The sequence below is a fragment of the Dendrobates tinctorius genome, unplaced genomic scaffold (assembly GCF_039654945.1).
Source record: "Dendrobates tinctorius isolate UK_male_01 unplaced genomic scaffold, ASM3965494v1 ptg000069l, whole genome shotgun sequence".
Lineage (NCBI taxonomy): Eukaryota > Metazoa > Chordata > Amphibia > Anura > Dendrobatidae > Dendrobates > Dendrobates tinctorius.
In genome coordinates this window covers 23294333-23319880 of record NW_027361737.1, presented here as the reverse complement: position 1 = coordinate 23319880, position 25548 = coordinate 23294333, and the positions used below count along the sequence as shown (strand labels likewise).

At 47.2% G+C, this 25548-nt stretch overlaps 1 protein-coding gene and 1 long non-coding RNA gene across 8 annotated transcripts in view; one reads left to right on the top strand and one right to left on the bottom strand.

Moving 5' to 3' along the window:
- Positions 1–351, bottom strand: part of MTERF4 (mitochondrial transcription termination factor 4) — a 30815-nt gene extending 30464 nt beyond the window's left edge. For 3 of the 7 annotated variants that reach the window (XM_073581207.1, XM_073581206.1, XM_073581208.1), the window contains exon 1: positions 125–350. The gene's annotated coding sequence lies outside the window, so the exon portion shown is untranslated. Of the gene's footprint in view, positions 1–124 lie in introns of all 7 variants that reach the window. The other 4 variants (XM_073581210.1, XM_073581209.1, XR_012233348.1 and 1 more) reach the window with 3 other exon arrangements.
- On the top strand, positions 333–25175 carry LOC141095281 (uncharacterized). Its single transcript, XR_012233349.1, has 3 exons — positions 333–426; positions 15926–16065; positions 24811–25175. It is a non-coding gene; the product is annotated as an uncharacterized lncRNA (long non-coding RNA).
- The last annotated feature ends 373 nt before the right edge of the window (positions 25176–25548 follow it).

Genomic DNA, 25548 nt, shown 5'->3' with positions numbered 1-25548 from the left:
TTCGGGCTGTGCCGTATAGCGTGTAGGGGGCGGTGTAGGCCGGTTACACGACTATAGTAAGTCAGGGCAACCATCATGGCATTACAGCCCTTACTGGCGTATGGCGCCCCTCACTTCTGCTCACCTGGTACTAAGCCGTGCAGAGAGTTCCCGCCGGCTGCAGTGTGAGACGAGTGTAGCAGGGACGCGCAGTGACACACGCTGGGACACTCCTCACCCCGCCCACCGGCAGTCAGCAGCAGCGCCAGGAGCAGAGCATCCGGATCCCTCCCCTCCAGTAGCGTCACAGACTGTGGAGAAACATGGGGGCGGGGCTGAATGTAGGGGGTGGAGCCACAGACAACCAGGGAGAAGGAGGCAGAGGGAACTCAGGGAAATAACAGCAGGAGAGAAAAAAAAGGAGAGGACAGAAAACACAAGAGAGAGGTGAGAAGATTATATATATAGCAACACAACCAGAAACAGGAATAACTCGCATATAAACATAAGCACCAGAGAGCAAACACAGTCTAGTTCCAAAGAAAACCAACACGTTATTCAAAAAGTATTTTTTTAATCAATATCAATACAGAGGCCACAAAGCACACCAAGTGGAGCCCACTATTACCAATACATGGCAGACCAGATAAAATGTCAAATTCCCCAAAATCTACGGGTCACCGTGAGTCATTAATGTAGCCTAACTTCCATCATCTGGAAATCCAGTGTAGATAATGGCCAGTCACACAGCGACTAATATATGAATTGCTACAAGAACGGAATTATACTGGTCCAAAGCCCATAAGTGCCCATTAGCAATAGCAAAAATGGCATTAGAATAAAGCGCATGATACTGACAAAGTTATAAAGAGCATTAGCGTGCTCCACCTCACCCCAACGCGCGTTTCGTTTAGTACTTCATCAGGAGACGCTGCTCTATGCTCTTTATTCTAATGCCATTTCTGCTATTGCAGTTTTCAACTAAATGTCCATCTGAGGAGGCACGTTCAGTTGCAATATATTGCGGTATAGAAAGCCACCAGCTTTCTGCACAGCAATAGTTAATAGCTGCCAGCCAATCACAGGCCAGCAACTGATATCAGCGCGCACGTCGCCGGTGTATGACTTCACTGGCATGTGTTGGGGCGTCTGCGCCTCAAATAAATGAGGGAGAGGACACTGGGCCGTGGCCAGGTAAGGAGAATTTTTTTTTATTATCTCATATGGGGACAGGATGGGAGGTCATATGGGGGCAGGATGGCAGCTCATATGGGGGCAGGATGGATAGGAGCTCATATGGGGGCAGGATGGATGGGAGCTCACATGGCGGCAGGATGGATGGGAGCTCATATGGGGGCAGGATGGGAGCTCGTATGGGGGCAGGATGGGAGCTCATATGGGGGAAGGATGGGAGCTCATATGGGGGCAGGATGGATGGGAGCTCATATGGGGGCAGGATGGATGGGAGCTCATATGGGGGCAGGATGGGAGCTCATATGGGAGAAGGATGGGAGCTCATATGGGGGCAGGATGGGAGTTCATATGGGGGAAAGATGGGAGCTTACATGGGAGAAGGATGGGAGCTCATAAGAGAGAAGGATGGGAACTCATAAGGGAGAAGGCTGGGAGATCATATGGGAGCAGAATGGGCGCTCATGGGGGCAAGATGGGCGCTCATGGGGGCAGGATGGGAGCTCATATGCAGCAGATGGGAGCTTGTTATGAATGAGTCACCGTAGGAGGCAAAAGCAGAAATACAAGCTAAGTCCAGAAAACTAGAGAAGTTGGCAACTATCAGATTGCAGACCCCTGAACCTATCAACACAACTAGCAGTAGCCGTGGGGGGTTCCTACGATGCCCTAGACCCCTCGATCACAGCCGGAGAATTACATAGGCCGAAAGAAAGGGGAAATCTAAACTGCCCCAGAGCAGACCCCAAAGCAATAGGCATCCCCCAACATATAATGACGGTGAAGCAAGATGAAAATACTAACACAGACAGAAAGATAGACTGAGCAAAGACGGGGCCCAAAACTACCTAGATAGGAAAGGACAGGAAGGCTGCTGTCTGCAATCTGCCAAAACCCTATCAAAGACATAAGCCAACAAGCTGACATGAAAAAGGCCCTGAAGCAGCTAGGCTTCAAAAACTAAATCAGCACTCAGGTATTTTCAGAAGACAGAGCTAAATGAATTCAGCACACCCCAGCAGGGAATGGCAGAAATCCAGGAAAACAAAGTCAAAGCATAAAAGCAAAAGGCCGAGCAGCAAACTTAGCTTTAGAGGAGCAGGAATTCAGACTGGTCTCCAAGGATCCCACAGAGAAATCACCCGCAGGGCAGAAGGGTGTCGGTAGCCTTATATCCAGTCAGTAACTCCACTCAGCCAGTCATCATCATCAGCCTCAGGTGTTTGATAATCAGGCTTACTACCTTTCTTTACCAGAAGAGGGAGTTCCTCGGGCCTCAGTAATGAAGGGGAAAATGAACTCACAACAGTACCTCCCCCTTGAGGAGTGGTCACCGAACCCTCAACTACGCCATCAGGGTGAGCCCGATGAAAGGCACGCACCAATCTTTTGGCATGAATATCAGAGGCAGAGACCCAGGAATTATCCTCCTGACCATAACCCTTCCACTTAACCAAATACTGGAGTCTCCGTCTAGCCAGACGGGAATCCAGTACTTTCTCTACCTCATATTCCATGTTACCTTCAACCAATACAGGGTCTGGAGGTGCCACTCCCGGAACAACAGGTTCCACAAACCTCTTCAACAAAGATTTATGGAACACATTATGGATTTTAAATGTGACAGGAAGAGCCAAACGAAAAGAGACCGGATTAATGATCTCCACAATCTTGTAAGGTCCAATAAATCTAGGCTTAAACTTAGGAGAAGCCACCTTCATAGCAATATTTTTTGATGACAACCACACCATATCACCAACCTTAAACTGGGGACCAATGGTCCTATGTCGGTTGGAAAACCGCTGGGCTTTTTCCTGGGAGAGAGATAACTTATCCACCACTTGGTCCCAGATCTGGTGCATTCTCTCCACCACAGTGTCAACACCTGGGCAGGCAGAGGGCTCCACCTGCCCTGAAGAAAATCGAGGATGAAACCCAAAGTTACAAAAAAAGGTGACATCAAAGTGGCAGAACTAGCTCTATTATTTAAAGCAAATTCGGCCAAGGGCAAAAATGAAACCCAATCATCCTGATCAGCAGAAATAAAACATCTCAAATATGACTCCAAGGTCTGGTTTGTTCTCTCTGTCTGCCCATTGGTCTGAGGGTGAAAAGCAGAGGAGAAGGACAACTGAATTCCCAGCCTGGAACAGAAAGTTCTCCAAAATCTAGACACAAACTGGACTCCTCTTGTCAGTTACAATGTTCTCAGGAATCCCGTGCAAACGAACCACCTGTTGTAAAAACAGGGGCACCAACTCAGAGGAAGACGGCAACTTAGGGAGTGGTACAAGATGAACCATCTTAGAGAACCTATCACAAATCACCCAAATAACAGTCATCCTCTGAGAGACAGGCATATCAGAGATGAAATCCATTGAAATATGGGTCCATGGCCTCTTGGGGACAGGCAAAGGCATCAACAACCCACTAGAGCAAGAACACGATTTAGACCGGGAGCACGTCCCACAGGACTGCACAAAATTCCTGACATCACGAGACAAGGAGGGCCACCAAAAAAAACGACTCACCAGATCTCTAGTACCAAAAATACCTGGATGACCAGCCAAAGCAGAGCAATGAACTTCAGACATCACTCTCTTCTTCCACTGGTCAGGAACATACAACTTTCCACTGGGACAACGCTCAGGTTTGTCCTCCTGGAACTCTTCCAGAGCACGTCTCAAATCGGGCGAGATGACAGAAAGAACTACCCCTTCGCCTAAGATGGTATCAGGCTTGGTCACCACAGGAGAATCAGCAAAGAAGCTCCTAGAGAGGGCGTCTGCCTTGACATTCTTTGTTCCAGGAAGAAAAGAAACCACAAAATCAAAACATGTAAAAAACAAGGCCCACCTAGCCTGTCTAGGGTTCAAGCGCTTAGCCGACTCTAGGTAAATCAAATTCTTGTGGTCAGTGAGGACCACGACTTGATGCTTAGCTCCCTCCAACCAATGTCTCCACTCCTCAAATGCCCATTTCATGGCCAACAGTTCCCTATTCCCCACATCATAGTTACGTTCAGATGGAAAGAACTTTCGGGAAAAGAAAGCACAGGGATTCATTTTAGATGTTACAGGATCCTTTTGGGACAAAACAGCTCCTGCACCAATCTCAGAAGCATCCACCTCTACCTGGAATGGAAGTGAGACATCAGGTTGCCGCAAAACCGGGGCGGAGGTGAATCTTCGCTTCAGCTCCTGAAAGGAAGAAACAGCCTCCGGAGACCAATTTAACACATCAGCACCCTTTTTAGTCAAATCAGTCAATGGCTTGGCAATACTAGAAAATTTTGCTATAAATTTCCGATAAAAATTAGCAAAACCCCAAAACTACTGGAGGGCCTTCAAAGAAGTGGGCTGAACCCAATCGTGAATGGCCTGTACCTTGGCCGGGTCCATTTCAATAGTTGACGGGGACAAAATAAATCCCAAAAAAGAAATCCTCTGTACTCCAAAAAGGCATTTAGATCCTTTGACATACAGGGAATTCTCCCTCAAGATCCGGAACACAGTCCGAATATGTTCCACATGAAAATCCCAATCCTTGGAGAAGATCAAAATATCATCCAGATAGATAATCAAAAATTTATCGACAAAATCTCGGAAAATATCGTTCATGAAGCACTGGAAGACAGAAGGGGCATTAGTGAGCCCAAAAGGCATCACCAGGTACTCAAAATGTCCCTCCGGAGTATTAAACGCCGTCTTCCATTCATCCCCATGCTTAATGCGAATAAGATTATACGCCCCCCTGAGGTCAAGCTTGGTAAACCAGCAAGCACCTTTAACTCTGGAGAATAGATCAGAAATCAGGGGTAACGGATACTGATATTTAACAGTAATTTTGTTGAGGGCACGATAGTCAATACAAGGCCTTAATGAACCATCCTTTTTAGCCACGAAAAAAAACCCAGCACCTAAGGGTGAAGAGGATGGTCTAATATGACCCTTCTCCAATGCCTCCTTAATATAGGATCGCATAGCCTCGTGCTCGGGTACAGATAAATTGAAAATCCGACCCTTGGGGAATTTACACCCCGGGTTCAGCTCAATTGCACAGTCATAACTCCTATGAGGAGGCAAAGACGCAGACTCATTCTCACTAAATACATCATAAAAGTCAGCCAAATAGTCAGGAACATCATGCGACTGGGGAGAGGTGGAGAAAACAGGAGCATCACTAAGGGCACACCGACAACCCCAACTCACCACAGACAAAGATTTCCAATCCAGAACTGGATTATGGATTTGCAACCAGGGGAACCCTAGAACAATGGTATCATGCAAACTATGCAACACCAAAAATCTGCAATTTTCTTGAAGTTCTGGGGCGACCCGCATTACCACCTGGGTCCAAAACTGAGGTTTATTCTTCGCCAAAGGAGTAGCATCAATACCCCTCAAAGGGATAGGCGTCCGCAGAGGTGTCATAGGAAATCCACAACGTTTAGCAAAATCCAAGTCCATCAGGTTAAGAGCTGCTCCTGAATCCACAAAAGCCTTGGCGGAAAATGTGGACAGGGAGCAGATCAGAGTAATTGCCAGAAGAAACTTAGGTTGAACACCACCCACAGAAAATGTGTGTGCAAAACGTTTCTCTCGTTTAGGGCAGACAGAAATAATATGCGAGACATCTCCACAAAAAAAACACAGCTTATTACGCCTTCTGAACTCCTCATGTTTCGCCCTAGACAAAACTCTATCACATTGCATAGGTTCAGCCATTTGTTCAACAGGTGGCAACATCTCTCGTGTAGTTTTGCGTTCACGTAAACGCCGATCCACCTGAATGGCTAATGACATAGAATCGTCAAGACCAGAGGGAACAGGAAATCCCACCATAGTATCTTTTACAGTTTCTGACAAACCCTTCCGAAAGAGGGCTGCCAAGGCACCATCATTCCAGGTAGTAAGGACCGCCCACTTTCAGAATTTTTGACAGTACAACTCTGCCGAATCCCGACCCTGGCTTAATGCCAACAGGGTCTTTTCAGCCTGATCAATAGCATTAGGTTCATCATACAACAACCCCAAGGCTTGAAAAAATGCGTTCACATTATTCAGAATAGGATCATCAGGTTTCAAAGAAAATGCCCATTCCTGGGGATCGCCGCGCAGCAAAGAGATGACAATTTTAACCTGCTGCGCGGAGTTCCTCGACAAGTTAGGCTTCAAGGCAAAAAATAATTTACAATTATTCTTGAAATTCAAGAATTTAGACCGATCCCCAAAAAACACATCAGGAGTGGGAATCTTTGGTTCAGCAGCATGTGAATGAGCAAGATAGGCGGAAATTCCCCGCACTTCAGCAGCGAGCTGCTCCACACGATCAGACAATTGCTTCATCTCCATTGAGAGAAAAATTCCCCCTACGGCCTCAGAGATATAGAGGAAAAAATATGCACACAAAAAAAAAAAAAATTCTGACACTTTTTTTTTTTCTTTTTACAATTCTCTCCTGCTATTGAGTACCCTAGGATCTGCGGTATGGCTGGTGATTCTGTTGTGATGAGTTACCGAAGGAGGAAAAAACAAAATACCAGCTAAGTCCAGAAAAAACAGAGAGGTTGGCAGCTATCGGATTTCAGACCCCTGGACCTATCCACAACAACTAGCAGTAGCCGTGGGGGGTTCCTACGGTGCCCTAGACCCCTCGATCACAGCTGGAGAACTAAATAGCCTAAAGACAGAAAGGGGAAAAAACTAAACTGCCCCAGAGCAGACCCCAAAGCAATAGGCAGCCCCCAACATATAATGACGGTGAAGCAAGATGAAAACACTAACACAGATAGAAAGATAGGTTGAGCAAATGATGGGGCCCAAGCTAACTACATAGGACAGGATAGGAAAGCTGCTGTCTGCCATCCGCAAAAACCCTATCAAAATGAGCCAACCGACTGATAGGAAAAACAAGCCCTGAAGTCGCTAGGCTTCAAAAGACTATATCAGCACTCAGGTATATTCTGAAGACAGAGCAAAAGTTCAACAGATCAGAGACAAAAATGGAATTCAGCTCACCCCCGGCGGGGATGGCAGAACTCCCAAAAAACAAGGCAAAACAAAACAAAACTGAAGAGTACAAAGCAGAGCCGAAAAACTTAGCTTTGAGATGCAGGAATCAGACTGGTCTCCAAGAATCCAGCAGGAAAATCACCAGCCAGGAAGAAGGGCGTCGGCAGCCTTATATCCAGTCCTCAATTCCAGCCACCCAGTCATCATCTAGCTTCCCAGGTGTTTGATAATCAGCCTCACTACCTTCCTTCACAAGAGGAGGGAGTTCATCAGACCTCAATGGTGAAGGGAAAAATGAACTCACAACAGTCAACTTTCTTTCATGGAATGTTCGCAGTCTGGGGGATGCTACTAAAAGGGTGGCAGTTATGGATTATATTAGACCCCATTTTCCTGCAATAGTGTGCCTAAAGGAAACTCATCTGGAACAAGATAAAATATCATTCTTGACTCGTGCATGCATGAGCTGTGGATATCACTCAACATGTTTGGGTTATTCTAGAGGAGTCAGTATTTTGGTCCATAGGTCTATCCCTTTTATATTGATTGCATCTACAATAGATCAAAACGGTAGATATGTAAGTATTCACTGTAAAGTTTTTAAAACGAAATTGTTATTGATAATAGTATATATTCCTCCCCCTTTCAATAATACTGTCATAAATATTATAGCTGGTATTATTGGAAGGACCCCTGGGGTTCCGGTGATGTGCATGGGGGATTTTAATAATATCATTCACCCATATCTGGATAAGCACAATGCGGATGCAAGCCTACAACATCACCCTATTTCTAGATTTGGGGAGATGGTGGCGGAGCTCTCATTGTTGTATCTGTGGAGAATTAAATATCCTAAGTCTAAGCAGTTCTCGTGCTATTCTAAAACGCATAATACTCTATCTAGAATAGACTTGGTCCTGGGTTCGGAAGAAATATTGCACGATGGACAAAATTGCATACTTACCCAGAGTACAATCTGATCACTCTCCCATACTAACTAGTCTTAACCTCCTACCGGGTTTGAGTCTTTCTTGTAATTTGTGGTCATTCAACCCTTTTTGGTTACAGATTGTAGACATAGAGCCGATCTCGCTTGCCCTCAAACATTATTTTCGTGAACTGGTGAGGTATCGCTTAATATGATATGGGATGCTATGAAAGCCTGTTTGAAGGGGACTTTAATTCAGGGGGTCAGCAGGTCCAAGACTAAATCTAACCAGTTTGAAGTATTTCTTAGGGAAGGTGTCCAGGCGACAGAGCATAAATTCATATCTACAGGGGAATCACGAGATTTGTTGGAGTGGAAGGAGACACCAAAGGCGTATGACTCTCACATTAAAGAAAGAGCTAATACCAAAAGATTATTTTCACAGCACAGATTTTTTGAAGAAGGGGAGAAGGCAGGCCACCTCTTAGCAGTAATTTCTAGGGCACAGAGAGGGAATTCATTTATTGGAGCACTCAGGGAACAAAATGGAGTATTGGTTAATTGTCCTGACAAAATTTTAACAATTTTTTCTGAATTTTATAAAGAGCTTTACAGCTCTAAGTTACAATATAACAAAGAACAAATAATGTCTTACATGGATGGTATTTCATTGCCCACACTTTCAGACACGGACAGGATTTATTTAAATAGTCCAATAGTATTACAGTTGGAAAAATTACAAGATGTGGTTGCATCTATGCCCAATAATAAATCACCGGGTTCAGATGGCATACCTGCGGAAATTTATAAACAGTTTGGAGATGTTTTACTTCCCCAGCTCCTTAAGACCTTTCAGGGGGCGACTGGGACTGGCTCTCTACCCCCATCAATGCAGGAGGCTCTAGTTGTAGTTATCCTTAAACCAGACAAAGATCCTTTATTGCCTGATTCTTACAGACCTACGTATCTCTCTGTTGCCTACAGATGTTAAAATTATTGCCAAAGTATTAGCCACCAGACTGAACAACGTGATATCTTCCCTAATCCATACAGATCAATCTGGATTCTTGCCCTCCAGATCAACAGCGGTAAATATTCGACAGTTATATCTTAATTTACAATTACCGGCCGGCAACTCGGGAGACAGGGTGTTCTGCTCTCTTTATGCAGCCAAGACCTTTGATTCTGTTGAGTGGGAATTTCTCTGGGCTGCACTAGATAAATTTGGGCTGGGGGATTCATTTATCTCTTGGGTAAAGCTCCTATATTACTCTCCTAAAGCAAGAATTAAGGTTAATGGCCGTCTCACTACTCCATTTCACATGGGCAGGGGTACGCGACAGGGATGTCCCTTGTCTCCATTGTTATTCACTATGACCATTGAACCCATGGCAGCAATGATTAGATCTAATCCAAAAATAACGGGGTTTCAACGAGGAGGACTAGAGGAAAAGGTTGCCTTATATGCCGATGACACATTGCTTTTTCTGGCTAATGCATCTCATGTGCTGCCAGAGGCCATGAGGGTGATTCAGGAATTTGGGCAATATTCTGGGTTGAGGATCAACTGGGGCAAATCAGCACTTCTACCAGTGGATAATACGGCTAATACATCCAATTATAATTTTTCAGACCTACGGGTGGTCTCACAATTTAAATATTTGGGGGTACAAATTACACCGCTGGTCAGTGATTATGAGAGCCTTAATCTCCTTCCCATTCTTTTTAAGCTTAAGAAAGATATCTGGCTACGTTTGCCTTTATCGGTGGTGGGACGAACTAACCTAATCAAAATGATCTGGATACCTCAATTACTATACATGCTACACAATTCACCACAATGGATCCCGCAGAGATTTTTCCATAAGATAAATTCACTATTTAGAGAGCTAATATTGGGTAAAGGACCTCCACGGATCAGATTGGAACTTTTGCAAAGAGAAAAAAGCAATGGGGGTTTGGCTGTCCCTAACCCATGGGTTTACTACATGGCAGCACAGTTACAACACATATGCGGTTGGGATGATACTGGGGGAGGAGGAGCTCAGCGTCAACTTTTGCAACAATTGTTATGACTCGGATAGTCTCTATGAGGTATTGGAAACGGGGGGGATTTGGTACAAAAACACATGAATTCCCTACTCCGCTGTTAATACACAAGCTATGGGAAAGAGTTAAAAAAAATGCAGGATATCCATGGGGTGTCTCAGTATACTTCTATATGGAATACCCCTTCCCTTTCTAATTTCAGTCACTTGGAGGGTTTTGAGAGCTGGGCCCGAAGAGGGATGCGTAGATTTGAACATATATTGGAGGGAGATAGAATTAGAGATTTTACTTATTTGCGTATGGAATTTGGGATCCAGAATTCAGAATTTTACAAGTATTTACAACTTAGACACGCGTACCAAGCAGAAAGCCTCATTGTAGGAAAACCCATGCAACAGAATAAGATTATAAGAGCGTATTGAAAAATCCACAGGAACAGCTGGGATGATTTCTCAGTTATATTGGGATATACTGCATTTGGTGCTTATGAATCATCCTGTACGTGCGAAGGAGAGGTGGGAGCGAGATATTGGTCCTATTGAGGACAATTTATGGTCAGAAATATTAGAAAGAGTTCCTGGATTCTCGCTGGGAGAAACCCATCATTTGTCACATTTATACGTAATTCATCAAGTTTATCGCACTCCCAAGTTTTTGTTCGGTATTGGAGTTAGGCCCAATCCTCTTTGTCAGGGGTGAACCTAGCCTCTCTGCTGCCTGAGGCGAACAGCAAAATGACGCCCCCCCCCACACAAAGTAAATTTTCATATCTATCCTGGAAAACTGAGTACAATAGTGGACATTTTGATTTAGATAAATAAAAAAAAAAGGTGTCCAAACACAAGGATGTCAGTGCCATCACACGCACATACAAGAACAACACAGAAGTATCCAGAACAAGGGCCATTAATGGCAATGGTAGGCCTGGCACTGGGCCGGACTGGAACAAAAATGCAGCCCTGCCACACAAATCCCACCAGCCCACAAACTATAGCACTCCTCACCCCGATCAGTGAATTTTTGCTATACTTTGTCATCCCCATATCACTCTCTTTAAGGAGTTATTTGAAGAGCCACATGTGAATGGCACCACAGTGCGTATGATTGACCACAGCTCCATTTACATGGTGCTCTTCAAAGCTACGTTTCCTAGGATCATGGGTGTCCCAGCGGTCAGATCCACAACAAACAGAAAGTCATCCCTTATCCCCACATAATGCTCCATACAGTATTATGGGCCCCATATATTACTGCATACAGTATAATGGGCACCATATACTACTTCATACAGCATAATGGGCACGATATATTACTTCATACAGTGTAATGGGCCCCATATAATGCTCCAGACAGTATAATGGGCCCCATATAATTCTTCTATTCTCCCCAAACCCCACTGCTCTGGTCTCCTCAGTGTATTCTGATCCTCCTCACTGCTTGGCACAGGGACATCATTACCTTTACGTATATAATTGTCCACTTGGACTGATAGTAATAGTGATTTGTTTGTACCCTGTTGTCTGGGGCTGGCCCTCTTTAAGGCTGAGTGCACACGTACTTTTTTACCCTGCGGATTTTTCCACGCAGAATTGAAGAAATCCGCAGGTCAAATGACCTGCATTTTTCCTGCGTATTTCTTCCATTTTAATGCGGTTTTCTTGCGGTTTTTGTGCGGTTTTCCACTGCGATTTGGTGACTGGGGAGGTGGAAAACCACACAAAAGAGGTGACATGCTGCGGATTTTGAACTGCAGGAAAACCGCGCGGAAAAATCCGCAGCATCTGCACAGCGTTTTTTTTTTAACATTGATTTACGTTATACTGTAAATCACACTGCGGATCCACAGCATTTCTGCGCGGTAAAATCCGCTGCGGACCCGCAGGAATTCTGCATCGTGTGCACACAGCCTAAGGGGTGCTCAGGGCATATGATTATACACCAATAAAAAGTATGAGAGGCTCAAAGTGACCAGTGCCACCTAGTTTCCTACCCCCCTTATTCTACTGGTACTGTGGGCACGCTGACTGGTACTGAGGAAAAGAAACAAAGAACAGAGAGAAAAAAGAAAACAGAGAAAGAAAGAACAGAGAGAGAGAAAGAAAGAACAGAGAAAGAAAGAAGAAAGAAAGAATAGAGAAAGAAAGAAAAAGAAAAAATATAACAGAGAGAGAAAGAAAAAAAGAAAGATTAGAGAGATAAAGAAACAGAGAGAAAGAAAGATTCTATAAAGATACTATAGCAGCCCGGTTCCCACTGTAGTGCCCACCTGAGCCTCCCGATACAGGACATATCATGATCCACTCACATGGCCGGCATCCCCGAGTTCAAGGCGATCCTGCTGTCCGCGCTGTTGGAGGAGGACACGGTGATGGACCTGAAGCATTCCTTGAAGTGCCTCCATGGTTCCGTCACAATCTCCTCCCGAAATTACCTCATTTCCAGTCAGCTTCTAGCACATCACTTCCGGTGGAACGTCACTTGCAAATTTTAAATTGCTCCTCGGGGCTCCGTCGTGTACTCCTGTGTCCGCTGGAAAAGTAAGCTCCCAGCCGGGGCAGTATCTCTCTCAAAATCGGGACTGTCCCGCTGGGAGGTAGGAATGCTCCCCACCATACACCTTGTACACGTATTTCTCCGTATACATCATACACACACGGTTCTGCTTTTTATGCCTCGTACACACGGCTCCGTTCTGTACACCTTGCACACACACGGCTACACTCAGTACACACATGGCTCCACTCCATATACCTCATACACATGCGACTCTGCTCCGTATACCTTATAGGCACGTGGCCACGCTCTGTAAACCTTGTACACAAATGGCTCCACTCCGTAAACCTTGTACACATGCGGTTCTGCTCCATACACCTCACACACACACACGGCGCTGCTCCATACACCTCACACACACGCGGCGCCGCTCCATACACACACGTGCGACTGCTCTGTACAATTCACACACTCGCGGCTCTGCTCCGTACACCTCGTACACACACAGCTCTTCTCCGTACACCTCGCACACACGGCTCTGCTACATCCACACTAAACCCTCCCTGACCCCACACATAAACTTCACCTCATCCAGGACGATGAGAACCAGCACAGACAGCAGAGTCCTGCATAAACCAAGGGCTGATACTGGGTACTGGGGGAACATTATACTGTGTATGGGGGGGTGGCGGTACTGGGGGAACATTATACTGTGTGGGGGGGTGACGGTAGTGGGGAACATTATACTGCCTGTGGGGGATGGCGGTACTGGGGGAACATTATACTGTGTGGGGGATGGCAGTACTATGGGAATATTATACTGTGTGGGGGCGTGTCGGCAGTGGGGAACATTATACTGCGTGTGGGGGATGGCGGTACTGGGGGGACATTATACTGCATGTGGAGGATGGCAGTACTGGGGGAACATTATACTGTATGTGGGGGGATGGTGATACTGTGGGAACATTATACTGTGTGTGGGGACAGGAAAGGGACATTGTAATATGTGTTTTGTTACTTCCTGTCTTCCATACTTGGGTCATATGCATCTATCAGAGGAAAAGGAACAAAATGCTATGATTCTTAGAAAGTGACAACAAAAAAGCACCAAGATAGTCTCAGCTCTGAAAAGGTTACTGCCCCCTGTGCCCAGTAATGGGGAATCTCCAGCACCTACCTCCACCCGCAGAGCCACACTCCACATGGAGGCCCCATTATTCTCTATGTGGATTGTGGCTCTGCGGGTGGAGGATGGCCAGTACAATTGAAGCTCTGACCGCCGGGTCAGAACGACGTCAGCAGCGTGATGATGTCATGTGATCACGCTGCTGACGTCACTCCCCGGCGCCCAGAGCAAACGCTGGTGGTAAGTGTGCTCCTCTGTGGAGCTGAAGAACCACCGAAGATGGGAGATGGGGGGGTGTTAATGAGTGGCGATGGTGGTTAATGAGTGGAGATGGGGGTTAATGAGTGGAGATGGGGGTTATTGTGGGGATGGGGTTAATGTGTGGGGGTTAATGTGTGGGGGTTAATGTGGGGATGGGGGTTTATGAGTAGAGATGGGGTTAATGAGTGGAGATGGGGGTTAATGTGTGGGGGTTAATGAGTGGAGACGGGGTTAATGTGGGGATGGGGGTTAATGTGTGGGGATGGGGGTTAACGAGTGGGGGGTTAATGAGTGGGGATGGAGGTTAATGTATGGGGGTTAATGAGTGGAGATGGGGTTAATGTGGGGATGGGGTTAATGTGTGGGGATGGGGGTTAATGAGTGGGGATGGGGTTAATGTGTGGGGGTTAATGAGTGGAGATGGGGTTAATGTGGGGATGGGGGTTAATGAGTGGAGATGGGGTTAATGAGTGTGGGGGTTAATGAGTGGAGATGGGGGGTTAATGTGTGGGGGTTAATGAGTGGAGATGGGGGTTAATGTGTGGGGGTTAATGAGTGGAGATGGGGGTTAATGTGGGGATGGGGGTTAATGAGTGGAGATGGGGTTAATGAGTGTGGGGGTTAATGAGTGGAGATGGGGGTTAATGTGTGGGGGTTAATGAGTGGAGATGGGGGTTGTGTGGAGCTTAATGAGTGGAGATGGGGGTTAATGTGTGGGGGTTAATGAGTGGGGGTTAATGAGTGGGGGGGTTACTGAGTGGAGATGAGGTTAATGTGGGGAAGGGGGTTAATGTGTGGGGATGGGGGTTAATGAGTGGGGGGTTAATGAGTGGGGATGGAGGTTAATGAGTGGAGATGGGGGTTAATGAGTGGAGATGGGGGTTAATGAGTGGAGATGGGGTTAATGAGTGGAGATGGGGGTTAATGTGTGGGGGTTAATGAGTGGAGATGGGGTTAATGTGGAGATGGGGATGTGTGGGGGTTAATGTGGGGATGGGGTTAATGAGTGGAGATGGGGTTAATGAGTGGGGATGGGGGTTAATGTGAGGGGGTTAAGGAGTGGAGATGGGGTTAATGTGGGGATGGGGGTTAATGAGTGGGGATGGGGGTTAATGTGTGGGGGTTAATGAGTGGAGATGGGGGTTAATGAGTGGGGGGGTTAATGAGTGGGGGGGTTAATGAGTGGAGATGGGGTTAATGAGTGTGGGGGTTAATGAGTGGGGGGTTAAAGAGTGGGGGGTTAATGAGTGTGGGGGTTAATGAGTGGAGATGGGGGTTAATGAGTGTGGGGGGTTAATGAGTGGAGATGGGGGTTAATGTGTGGAGGGGTTAATGAGTGGGGATGGGGGTTAATGTATGGGGGGATTTGGAGTGGGGGTACATAATGTGTGGGGAGATTTGGAGTGGGGGTACATAATGTGTGGGGGGATTTGGGAGTAGGGACGAGGGGTTATTGAGTGGGGATGGGGGATACTTAATGTGTGGGGGGATTTGGAGTGGGGATGGGGGTACTTAATGTGTGTGGGAGATTGGGGATGGGGGGATTTGGAGTAGGGATGGTATTTAATGTGTGTGGGGAAATTTGAGGACACAAAATGAAGAGTATGTATGTATGAGGGCATGTATGAGGAAATAGTATGGGTGATGGGTGCAGACAGTAAGGGGTGCGAACAGGTGAATGTATGTGGACACAGTATGGGGAGTCGGGGGTATGTGTGAGCAGACAGTATAGAGAGTGAGGGGGTAAATATATGAGGAGACAGTATGGTGAACAGAGGGGATGTTAGAGGAGACAGTATGAGGAGGGAGGGGAATAGTGTGAGGCGACAGTATATTGCAGATATTTTTATTTAAGAGCATTATAATGACACTTCTATCTTTAAGGGGATCGTGTGGAGATTTGCTGCAGAAGACCGGAGAAGATGGAAGTCTGCAGAGACGAGATGTGGATGAGAAAACTCATCATGGGGTCTGGACAAGAATAAGAAAAGGAGAACGACTTCAGAGACGACGTCATCTATAAGGTACCTGGATGTAAATGTTATTTGTGATACTGACTAATTCTCATGTTTTTATTTGTTAGGAACATTAAAGGGGTTGTCCAGGTTTGTACGGAGTCTGCAGTCATTCTATGTGACTGCAGACTTCTGAATTCTCACAGTGCTTACTGAACGTTGTCAGGATTCTCTCGTGCCGGTAATTTACATACATACGGTCACATGCTGACTAGACATGTGTGGTCTCACTCAATGATAATGTACTGAGTGAGGCCGGGCACGTCTAGTTGGAATGTGGCCAGAAGTATATAAATCACATACTTGTGCTGACATGACTGTACATCGCCAAGGGAGAATCCTAAAAGTGTGCAGGTGCATTCATTGTGAGAATTCAGAAGCCTGCAATGTCAGGATTCAGCTCTGCAGGTTCCAGCAGTCATCACATGGACACTTCACTCACTATGCGATTGTCATACTTATGGTCCTGTGACAACGAGCTTCTCATCCTGCTTTCAGTTTTTTACTGAACATGGAGAGCAGCTCGCAGGTACATGGCGAAGGCCGGTTTCACATTCGCGCTTTTGAGCGCAGCGACGGCCTGCGCACGGCCGCCGCTAAGCCCCGCCCCCTGCCCCGCCTCCACCAGTATCTCCGCCTCCGGGCGCATGACGTTGCATGCGTCATGCGTCCCCTATCTTCATCACAGAGGGCGCAAGCCGTGCGCAGTCTGCGCACAGTCTGCGTTTGGCGGCGCATGCGTCCTTTTGACGGTGCGCCGAGGACAACCAAAATGCAACCGGTTGCGTTTGACGCTGCTCGGCGCACCGTCAAAAGGACGCATGCGCCGCCAAACGCAGACTTTGCGCAGACTGCGCACGGCCTGCGCCCTCTGTGATGAAGATAGGGGACGCATGACGCATGCAACGTCATGCGCCCGGAGGCGGAGATACCGGTGGAGGCGGGGCAGGGGGCGGGGCTTAGCGCGCCGTCCGCGCGTCGTTTAAACGCTAGTGTGAAACTAGCCTAAGTGTGCAAGTCGCATATGTACTTGGGGGGGGGCGCCGAACCAAATTCTTGCCCTGGGTGCCAGAAAGCCTAGATGCAACTCTGTCACACAGTCACACAAACACAAGTGACTCACCTATCACCTCAAACAGCATTGCAGCCAGGAGCACGGCGTCAGCTTATCTGATTGCAGGGGACAAAGCTGCTCTGCCACCCCCTCTCTTCAGAGACTCTGTGCCGCCTGAGCTGACTTCTCACCTTGGCTCATGGATGATGCGGCCCTGTGCATATGTGTTGAGGCAAATGTGCATGTACATGTTATGGTGTATGTGTGCTGAGGAGAGTTTGTGTGCTGAGGAGAGTATGTGTTGAGGTGTGTTTACGTGTTGTGGTGTAGTTACCACTATGTCAGCTAGGGGGCGCTGTGTGGGTGTCCCAGGACGGGTGTACAGGCACATTCAGTGTGGTAACAGGAGCAGGGTCCTAAATGACCATTATGGGTCTCAAGGTGGGTGGCCTTGGGATGCAGGCTCCAGGGTGTATTGATCAGCAGAGGTACTGCTGATCTTTCTGTTACACTGTGTCAGGGAAACCTGTGTGTGTCTGTTCAACCTTTAGTGATGTCATAGCCATGTGATCACCTGTGGGTGTGGTTACAGGGCTATGTAATTGAGGTGTTTGGCACATGTGAGAGAGAGTGGAGGGAGTCTGTGAGAGTGTGGACAGACTTCCCTGTGTCCAGGGGGGACACTACAGAGAGGGGCCTGTGTGCTAAGGAAGGAGAAGCCTTCCTGGGTCTGCGGCTGCAGATAGAGCGCTGCTCTGGACATTGCCCTGAGCTGGGTATATTAGTGTATATGGGGAGGACTACACCTCCCAGCATGTGCTGAGACTCTCGGTCCGAGTCTGAAGCCACGGACGTTTATGTTCTTTTGTGCCAAAGCTAGAGGCTATTTTGGTGATATGCTGATTTATGGTTTATGGAGCAAATAAACCTCATGAACTTTGGGAAGAACCTGCCTCATGATTGTCTCCCGCTGCACCTGAGCGAGTCACATCCCTACAATTGGTGACAGACTGCGGGCAGCCATTCCCAGAAGCACGTGTGGCAGTGCTGGCGATTCTGAGCCAGGAGAGCAGACGGTCTGACAACCGTGAGTAATACTGACCGAGGTCAGAGAAAGTGACTATTAATATTTGTGGGATACCTCTGAGGAGAAGAGGCGTCCAGGAACCTGTGGGGCCGACACAGGTAACAGACAGGAGTCTGTGTTGCACTGACCAGGGTCAATTAGAGACTGTGTACCTGGAGGGTCAGTGTTGGGAGGTTCTGGGAGAGGAATCGGATCCCTGGAACACGTGAGATGACCTTGGACCTGGTGAGGCCGGTGTGTTGGGAGACCCTGGGAGGAGGGTCGGCTCCCTGAATAGCACCCGATGTGCCCTGTGTGTTGGACGGTCTCAGGCGGAGACGGTACGTCCTGAGTGGCACACGAACAGGACACGTGAGAGACTGTGCATGTGGTTTTTTTTTTTTTCCTTTTCCTTGTTTTCTCTGCAAAAACTTGAAAGTGTTTGCTGTGGCTCAGTGGGGTCACGAAGGTCTCGCAGCACAGGGCCCTGGTGTTTTTCCTGGGAGCATTGGTAGCAGACGCTGTCTGTCTACACCATCCTGCTGCAGCTTTATTGCATGTGACTAAGGCTGGTTTCACATTTGCGTTTTTTTTCGCGCTAATTTAGCGCTAAATAGCGCATGCGGTTTTTTTTTCCTATACTTTGCATGGGATGCGCTTATGTGCGCATACACATGCGTTTGTACGCGTTTTACCGCGCATGCGTTTTTTTGCGGTATGCGCTCGGGCGCACAAAATGCAACTTGTTGCATTTTTTATGCGTCCGATTTGCCTCAAAAAAACGCATGCGCGCGCAATGCGTTTTTTTACAGCAAGACACCCATTATAAGTCTATGGTGAGCATATGTGCGCATTGGCATGCTTATGTATGCGTTTTTTTGCACATGCGTTTTTTTTTTTACCATTAGTTTAGGCAATGGAATTTAGGGGTTTGGGTAAAGTTAGGGTTAGTTAAGGGGGTTTAGGGTTAGGGTTAGGGTCAGGGTTAGGGTTAGGGTCAGGGTTAGGGTTAAGTATGGTTTGGGTTAGGGTCAGGGTTAGGGTTAGGGTCAGGGTTAGGGTTAAGGTTAAGTATGGTTTGGTTCAGGGTTAGGGTTAAGGTTAAGTATGGTTTGGTTAGGGTCAGGGTTAGGGTTAGGGTTAGGGTTAAGGTTAAGTATGGTTTGGTTAAGGGTTAGGGTCAGGATTAAGTATGGTTTGGTTAAGGGTTAGGGTCAGGGTTAGGGTCAGGGTTAGGGTTAAGTATGGTTTGGTTAAGGGTTAGGGTCAGGGTTAGGGTTAAGTATGGTTTGGTTAAGGGTCAGGGTTAGGGTCAGGGTTAAGGTTAGTTAGGGTTTGGGTTAGGGTTAAGTATGGTTTGGTTAAGGGTCAGGGTTAGTAAAGTCATGGTTTGGGTTAGTGTGAGGGGCCACCTAATGTTGGAAAAAAACGCAAACGCGGTAAAAACGCACTAAAAACGCATACAAACGCATAAAAACGCTGCGTTTTTTTTCATGCATGCTCATAAAAATGCTTGAAAAAAACGCAGCAGTTGTATGCTTTTGTATGCGTTTTTCAATGCGTTTTTTTGCGGGAAAAACGCGCTGCAAAAAAAAGCAAGTGTGAAACAGGCCTAAGCGGATACAGTAGTTGTGGCTTTACACAACTATTAAGGGTGAGTACCCTGTATTATTGCTGCATAACCCATTATACCTGCACTGGTAAGGCCCTATGGGCGCACTTTTGTGGCTTTTTTATCTTTGAGGGTGACAAGCGGCTTCCAGTAACCCGGCAGGGTTATGAAGGTGACAAGCGGCTTCCGGTGGATTGGCGGGTCCACGAAGATGGCGCAGCAGGAGCTGCAGTGACACCAGCCGCTGTGTGTGTGTGAACAGCAGCCGGAGGTGCCGGTGATCAGTGACAGCAGGAGCTGTGGTGGTGCCAGCAAAGACTTGTGTGGTATCGTTAAAAGACGAACTGTACTGTGTGAACTGTGGCCTAAGAGGTTCTGCAGGACGGACATGGGGAAATCCCAAAAGGGGGCGGTGACCAAAATTGGGGTGGCAACCCAAAGCGGGGTGGTGGTCCAGAAAGGGGCCAAGTGTGAAGTGACAGCACTGGGTGACTCAGTAGGTATGTCTGGAGTACCGCAGTGTATGTGCAGGTCTTTTTCAGAATGTGGAATATCCTTTCCGGGTAGTAATGACGGGCCACAGATGTGTACAGTGATGCTGCACCGGGAAGGAGCCTTTGGTCGGCTGGACTCAGAGAGTCAGGTGACTCTGACAGGAACGCCTCTCGTTTTCTCTCTGACCGAGAAAAACGTCAGGGTTCGCTGTAAACACGGGGTCACGGTGAACTACGCAGTAGACACAGTAGTGTTTGAGGGGACCAAAGGTGGTGAGTGCCAAGGTAGAGGGATACCACGGGACTTAGTCTATGCCTGGGAGAGGGGCCGGGACTTTCTTTTGTTTGATGACGTTTGGTCGGACGGTGGAGATGCTTCGACTGTGGGGCAAGCAGACACTGAGACAGTGACGGCTCCTGACATGGACAGGTCAGAGGTAGAACTGACCAGAGGAAGAAGTACATCTGCCCAACTGACGGACCTGACGTCTCGTGATAAGACAGATGGTGGGCTGGGAGATGAGACTACTGGACTAGACACATTGGTGCTGGACGGTAACTGGAGGGTTCACTCGACTGGTGTGACTGACCCAGTGGTACCCTTTGATGATATAATTAAAGAGGTAGTGGTGAGACACGTGCTGGCCAAAAGAGAACAAGATCATGAGATACAGCTGATAAAGGAGACTGTAACAGAACATGTCGAACGGGAAAGAGTCCTAAGGCAAGCAGCTGAGCACAGAGTGGATGAGCTGGAGAAGGAAGTCTCTGAGCTCAGAGGTCACCTGTCAGCATGTAAAACCATGAACAAGACCCTGTTGGAAGATATGGAGGTGCTCAGAGAGGCCCAAGAGAAGCATCAACAGGAGATTCTCAGGAGAGAGGATCAGCATCGCTACCTGGCAGAGGAGCGAGATAAAGTTCTGCAAGAACTCAGTGGAGTAGTAAAAGGTCTTCTGCAGAAGAAGTGGATGGGCGAAGACGTACAGCGGCCGTGCCCGACTGATAGCAAGGCAGAACTGCCAAAGCCCATCTTGGAAAAGGGTCCTGAAGACTGTAAATCGCAGGAAGATGGTGAGCCAAGAGCTGCACAAGACAGTCACCCGGTCTTGGCAGATACCTTGAGGGAAGTGTCCGTGGGGAACCCAGAGCCATCTGTCCAGGATGAGAGCAAGTCCATGACCTTCAAGTGCGTGATGGAGGTACCCGAAGACGTGCAAGAAGCGTGTGCCAGCGAAGGTGTGCATGAGACCTTTAAAAAGGCAGTAAAGGCCTATAGTGTGAGCTGGGCACCAGAAACAGACCAGTTGGTGATACTGGCAGAAACGGAAGACACAGAGAGAAGGGTGGCTATCCTGAAGGAGATGCACCTACAATGTCTCCGCACGAAACAGATGCTCGTGGAGCGTAATAGGAAAGCCGCTCGACGTCTGGAGCTTGCAAGGGAAGCACAAAGTCGGCTGGGCTTTGTGGAAGACATAATTCCGGTACCCAGAAATCTGGTGGGGAAAGTCGTTGGCAGACTTGGAAAGGTGATGCAGGAGATGGTGAATCGATCCTGTGTGAAGAGAGTGAGGATCCCACCTGCTGGTGAAATCCAAGTCGTTATTGAAGATGACATGGTTCCTGTCATTGTGGTTGGTTCGGTGGAAAGCATTGGGAAGCTTCGCTTGCTCCTGGAATATCGGGTAGCGTACCTGAAGGAGATTGAGCAGCTAAGACAGGATCGGCTGCAGATGAATAAGCAGATACAGAACGTCAGGTGGCGTCCACCTCCAACCCAAGTTGTAAAGACCCGAAGGGATCCTCCAAAGAATGAAAGGACAGGTAGTCGAAGACAAGAACGTCGAGAGTCCGCAAGTGGCAGTTCTAATCTTAGTAGCATAGGCACGAGACCCGGTGGTGGACGTAGCGACAGAGGGTCAGACTCATACCAGCCAGTTAGCTCAACTGGACGTGGGACTCATGACCGTATGAACCGGGAGAGTCAGCTAGTGAGAGAAAGGTCGGGTGATGGAGCGCACTGCAGACAGATGGAGACTAAAGAGTGCCTGGTCACCCTGACGGACTTTGACGGGAAGGCCAAAGCCCAAGGCCGAGATACTGACCGCTGGGGGCGGGGGAGGCCTAACGTAAATATGATGCAGTATGACTGCCAAAACAGATGGAGACGGTCCTCTCGATTGGTAGGGCAAGGTGACATGAGTGCCCGGTCTCAAGATCCCTGGGTGATGTCATGTGTTCAACCCCACAAGTTTGAACAGAGGGGGGAGGTATGTGGTGTAGTTACCACTGTCAGCTAGGGGGCGCTGTGTGGGTGTCCCAGGACGGGTGTACAGGCACATTCAGTGTGGTAACAGGAGCAGGGTCCTAAATGACCATTATGGGTCTCAAGGTGGGTGGCCTTGGGATGCAGGCTCCAGGGTGTATTGATCAGCAGAGGTACTGCTGATCTTTCTGTTACACTGTGTCAGGGAAACCTGTGTGTGTCTATACAACCTTTAGTGATGTCATAGCCATGTGATCACCTGTGGGTGTGGTTACAGGGCTATGTAATTGAGGTGTTTGGCACATGTGAGAGAGAGTGGAGGGAGTCTGTGAGAGTGTGGACAGACTTCCCTGTGTCCAGGTGGGACACTACAGAGAGGGGCCTGTGTGCTAAGGAAGGAGAAGCCTTCCTGGGTCTGTGGCTGCAGATAGAGCGCTGCTCTGGACATTGCCGAGCTGGGTATATTAGTGTATATGGGGAGGACTACACCTCCCAGCATGTGCTGAGACTCTCGGTCCGAGTCTGAAGCCACGGACGTTTATGTTCTTTTGTGCCTAAGCTAGAGGCTATTTTGGTGATATGCTGATTTATGGTTTATGGAGCAAATAAACCTCATGAACTTTGGGAAGAACCTGCCTCATGATTGTCTCCCGCTGCACCTGAGCGAGTCACATCCCTACAGTGTGTGTGTGTTGAGGTTTGTGTGTGTGTTGATGTGAGCGTGTGCGTTGAGATGTGTGTGTCGGTTGAGGTCTGTGTGTATTGAGTGTTTGTTGAGGTGATTGTGAACTGTGTCCTCATCATGCCCATGATTTGTGCAGATGATTTTTAACTACATTGTTTTCCTCTTTACTGACCCTTCTCCAATGCTTTACTGAGAATTGTGGCGTGAGTATCATAAGACCTGCATTTATTATGGGAGAAAACGTTTCAAGATCCAGCACAGAAGGTGCGTGTGAGTGCATGTGCCTGTGTATGTATGTTTGTGTGTGTGTGGGTGTGTCTAGAACTGCAGTATTTTAGCGGTTTGTGTGATGACCCTGCAATAAAAGAATGTGTGTGTGTGATGGTTTGTTTATCCCAGCGCTAAAGGAGAGTGTGTTTGTGTTCCCAGCACTGCAGCACTGAAAGGGTGATGGAAAGTATACGTGTTTGTGTTGAGTGAGCATGCTTGTGTTTAAATTAATGCGCATTTGTGTGTGGTTGATGTGACTATGCATGGGTTTGTATTATGTGTATGTGTCTTGAGGTGAGTATGCCTATGTGTGTGTTGAGGTAAATGTGCATGTGTGTGCATGTGTTATGGTGTATGTGGGTTGAGGTGAATGCCTGTGTGTTGAAGTTAGTGTGTGACTTTGTTGTGAGTGTCTGTGTGTAGGTGAGTTTGTGTTGAGAATTTGTGTGTTAAAGTGAGTTTGTGTGTGTTGAGGTTTGTATACGTACGTGTATGTATGGGTGTGTGTGAGCCGAGTTTCGCAGCCACTCGCAGCGTGCTGTGACCGAATCGGCATGAGAAAGTAATGGCCGATCTGAGCTGCCCCATAATACAACACTGTGCCGAGTGCTGTGCGATACAACATCAGATAGCAGTCAGCCATGTTATACGTGTGAGTATAACACACACAGTATGTGTCAGTGTGGGATTTGATAGTGTGGCAGTCAAAACCCCGAGCAGTTTTTGCTGGAGAAAGTAGCGACCTCTAAAGGACACTTGCGGTATTACATGTTGTTCTATCAAAAGAATGGCGGGGCTCCATTGGGGCATTTAGACTAGAGTTGATCAAATTTTTTAAAATTCGGTTCTGATTTCGATCACCGGCGAATATTGTTTTTGCATTATTCACCGAACACAGCTGAACGTCATTGGAGTCAATGGGAGTAGAACATAAATTCGGCACAAATAGAGTACAAACATGTCAAATTCAGATTTGTCGACATATTCGCTCAACTCTAGTTTAGACCTAGGGGGCACATGGTATCACAGCCCCATTAGGCCTGTGTTTTATTGGCCATCTCACTTACTACATTTACAGTGTCTTTATTCATATTATTCTCTTTTCTTCCATTATTTCTGATATCTACACAATGGCTACGGGTTTCATTTTAATATGAGGTGTTTTTCGTTACGTGGTTGTGCTGGTAACTAGGTAAGATTTCGGAACCCGATTTTATTGGTGGCTCAGATGGGTTAGCGGTGCATAAGCTCGAGCATGTACTAATTTTAGCTATTGGTAGCAGGGCGGATGTTTTTTCTTACAGATATTTCTGATTGGACAATGAAAATTGGCGGGAAGGAGTGTTCCTGATAAATACCTGGTGCTGAATGTCTTTCTTGTCACTTTGAAGAAAGAAGAGGAAGATCAGCGCCCGCCTTCCCTTTCCCTAATCTGTTATTTTTCTGTCGCAATGTTGGCAGATGGGGGGGGTTATGTCTCCCAACTGTGCCAGCTGCACTTGGTGATTGGTTCATAGTTAGGTTATTTTAACTATTGATTAAAGTTTGATATTTATTCATGTCAGTTATTCATTGGGTAACTTCATCAATAAACTTTGTGGCTTATTGAATCCAAAATCCCAGTGTCTGTCATCTTATGTTGAAAGGTGCTATGGGTATTTGGGATTACGGCTTGTGATACCAAGAGTCTCTATGTAATACATGATATCTCGGAGTCTTGCAGAACAAAATATTGGAAGACAGGTTATGATTTATTACCTATCAGTCATTTTCTCCTTTACCATTGACTAGTCCTTATACACATTTGGCTGGTTTCATTCTAGAGATTTGATAGAAAAATAATAACACGACCTGTAACGCTATTTTTTCTGTCAAAACAATGGAAATTGTGGCCGAACTTCCAACCGAGTGTGCATGGGTACGTGAGTGTCAGGAGGAACGCCTGTCGGCCTAATGATTGTTCAGCCAACAGCTCCAGATTCAGACGTCTCATGGAAGATTGCAATATTTCCCACTGTGTGATACAGAGGGTTATGCTGCTG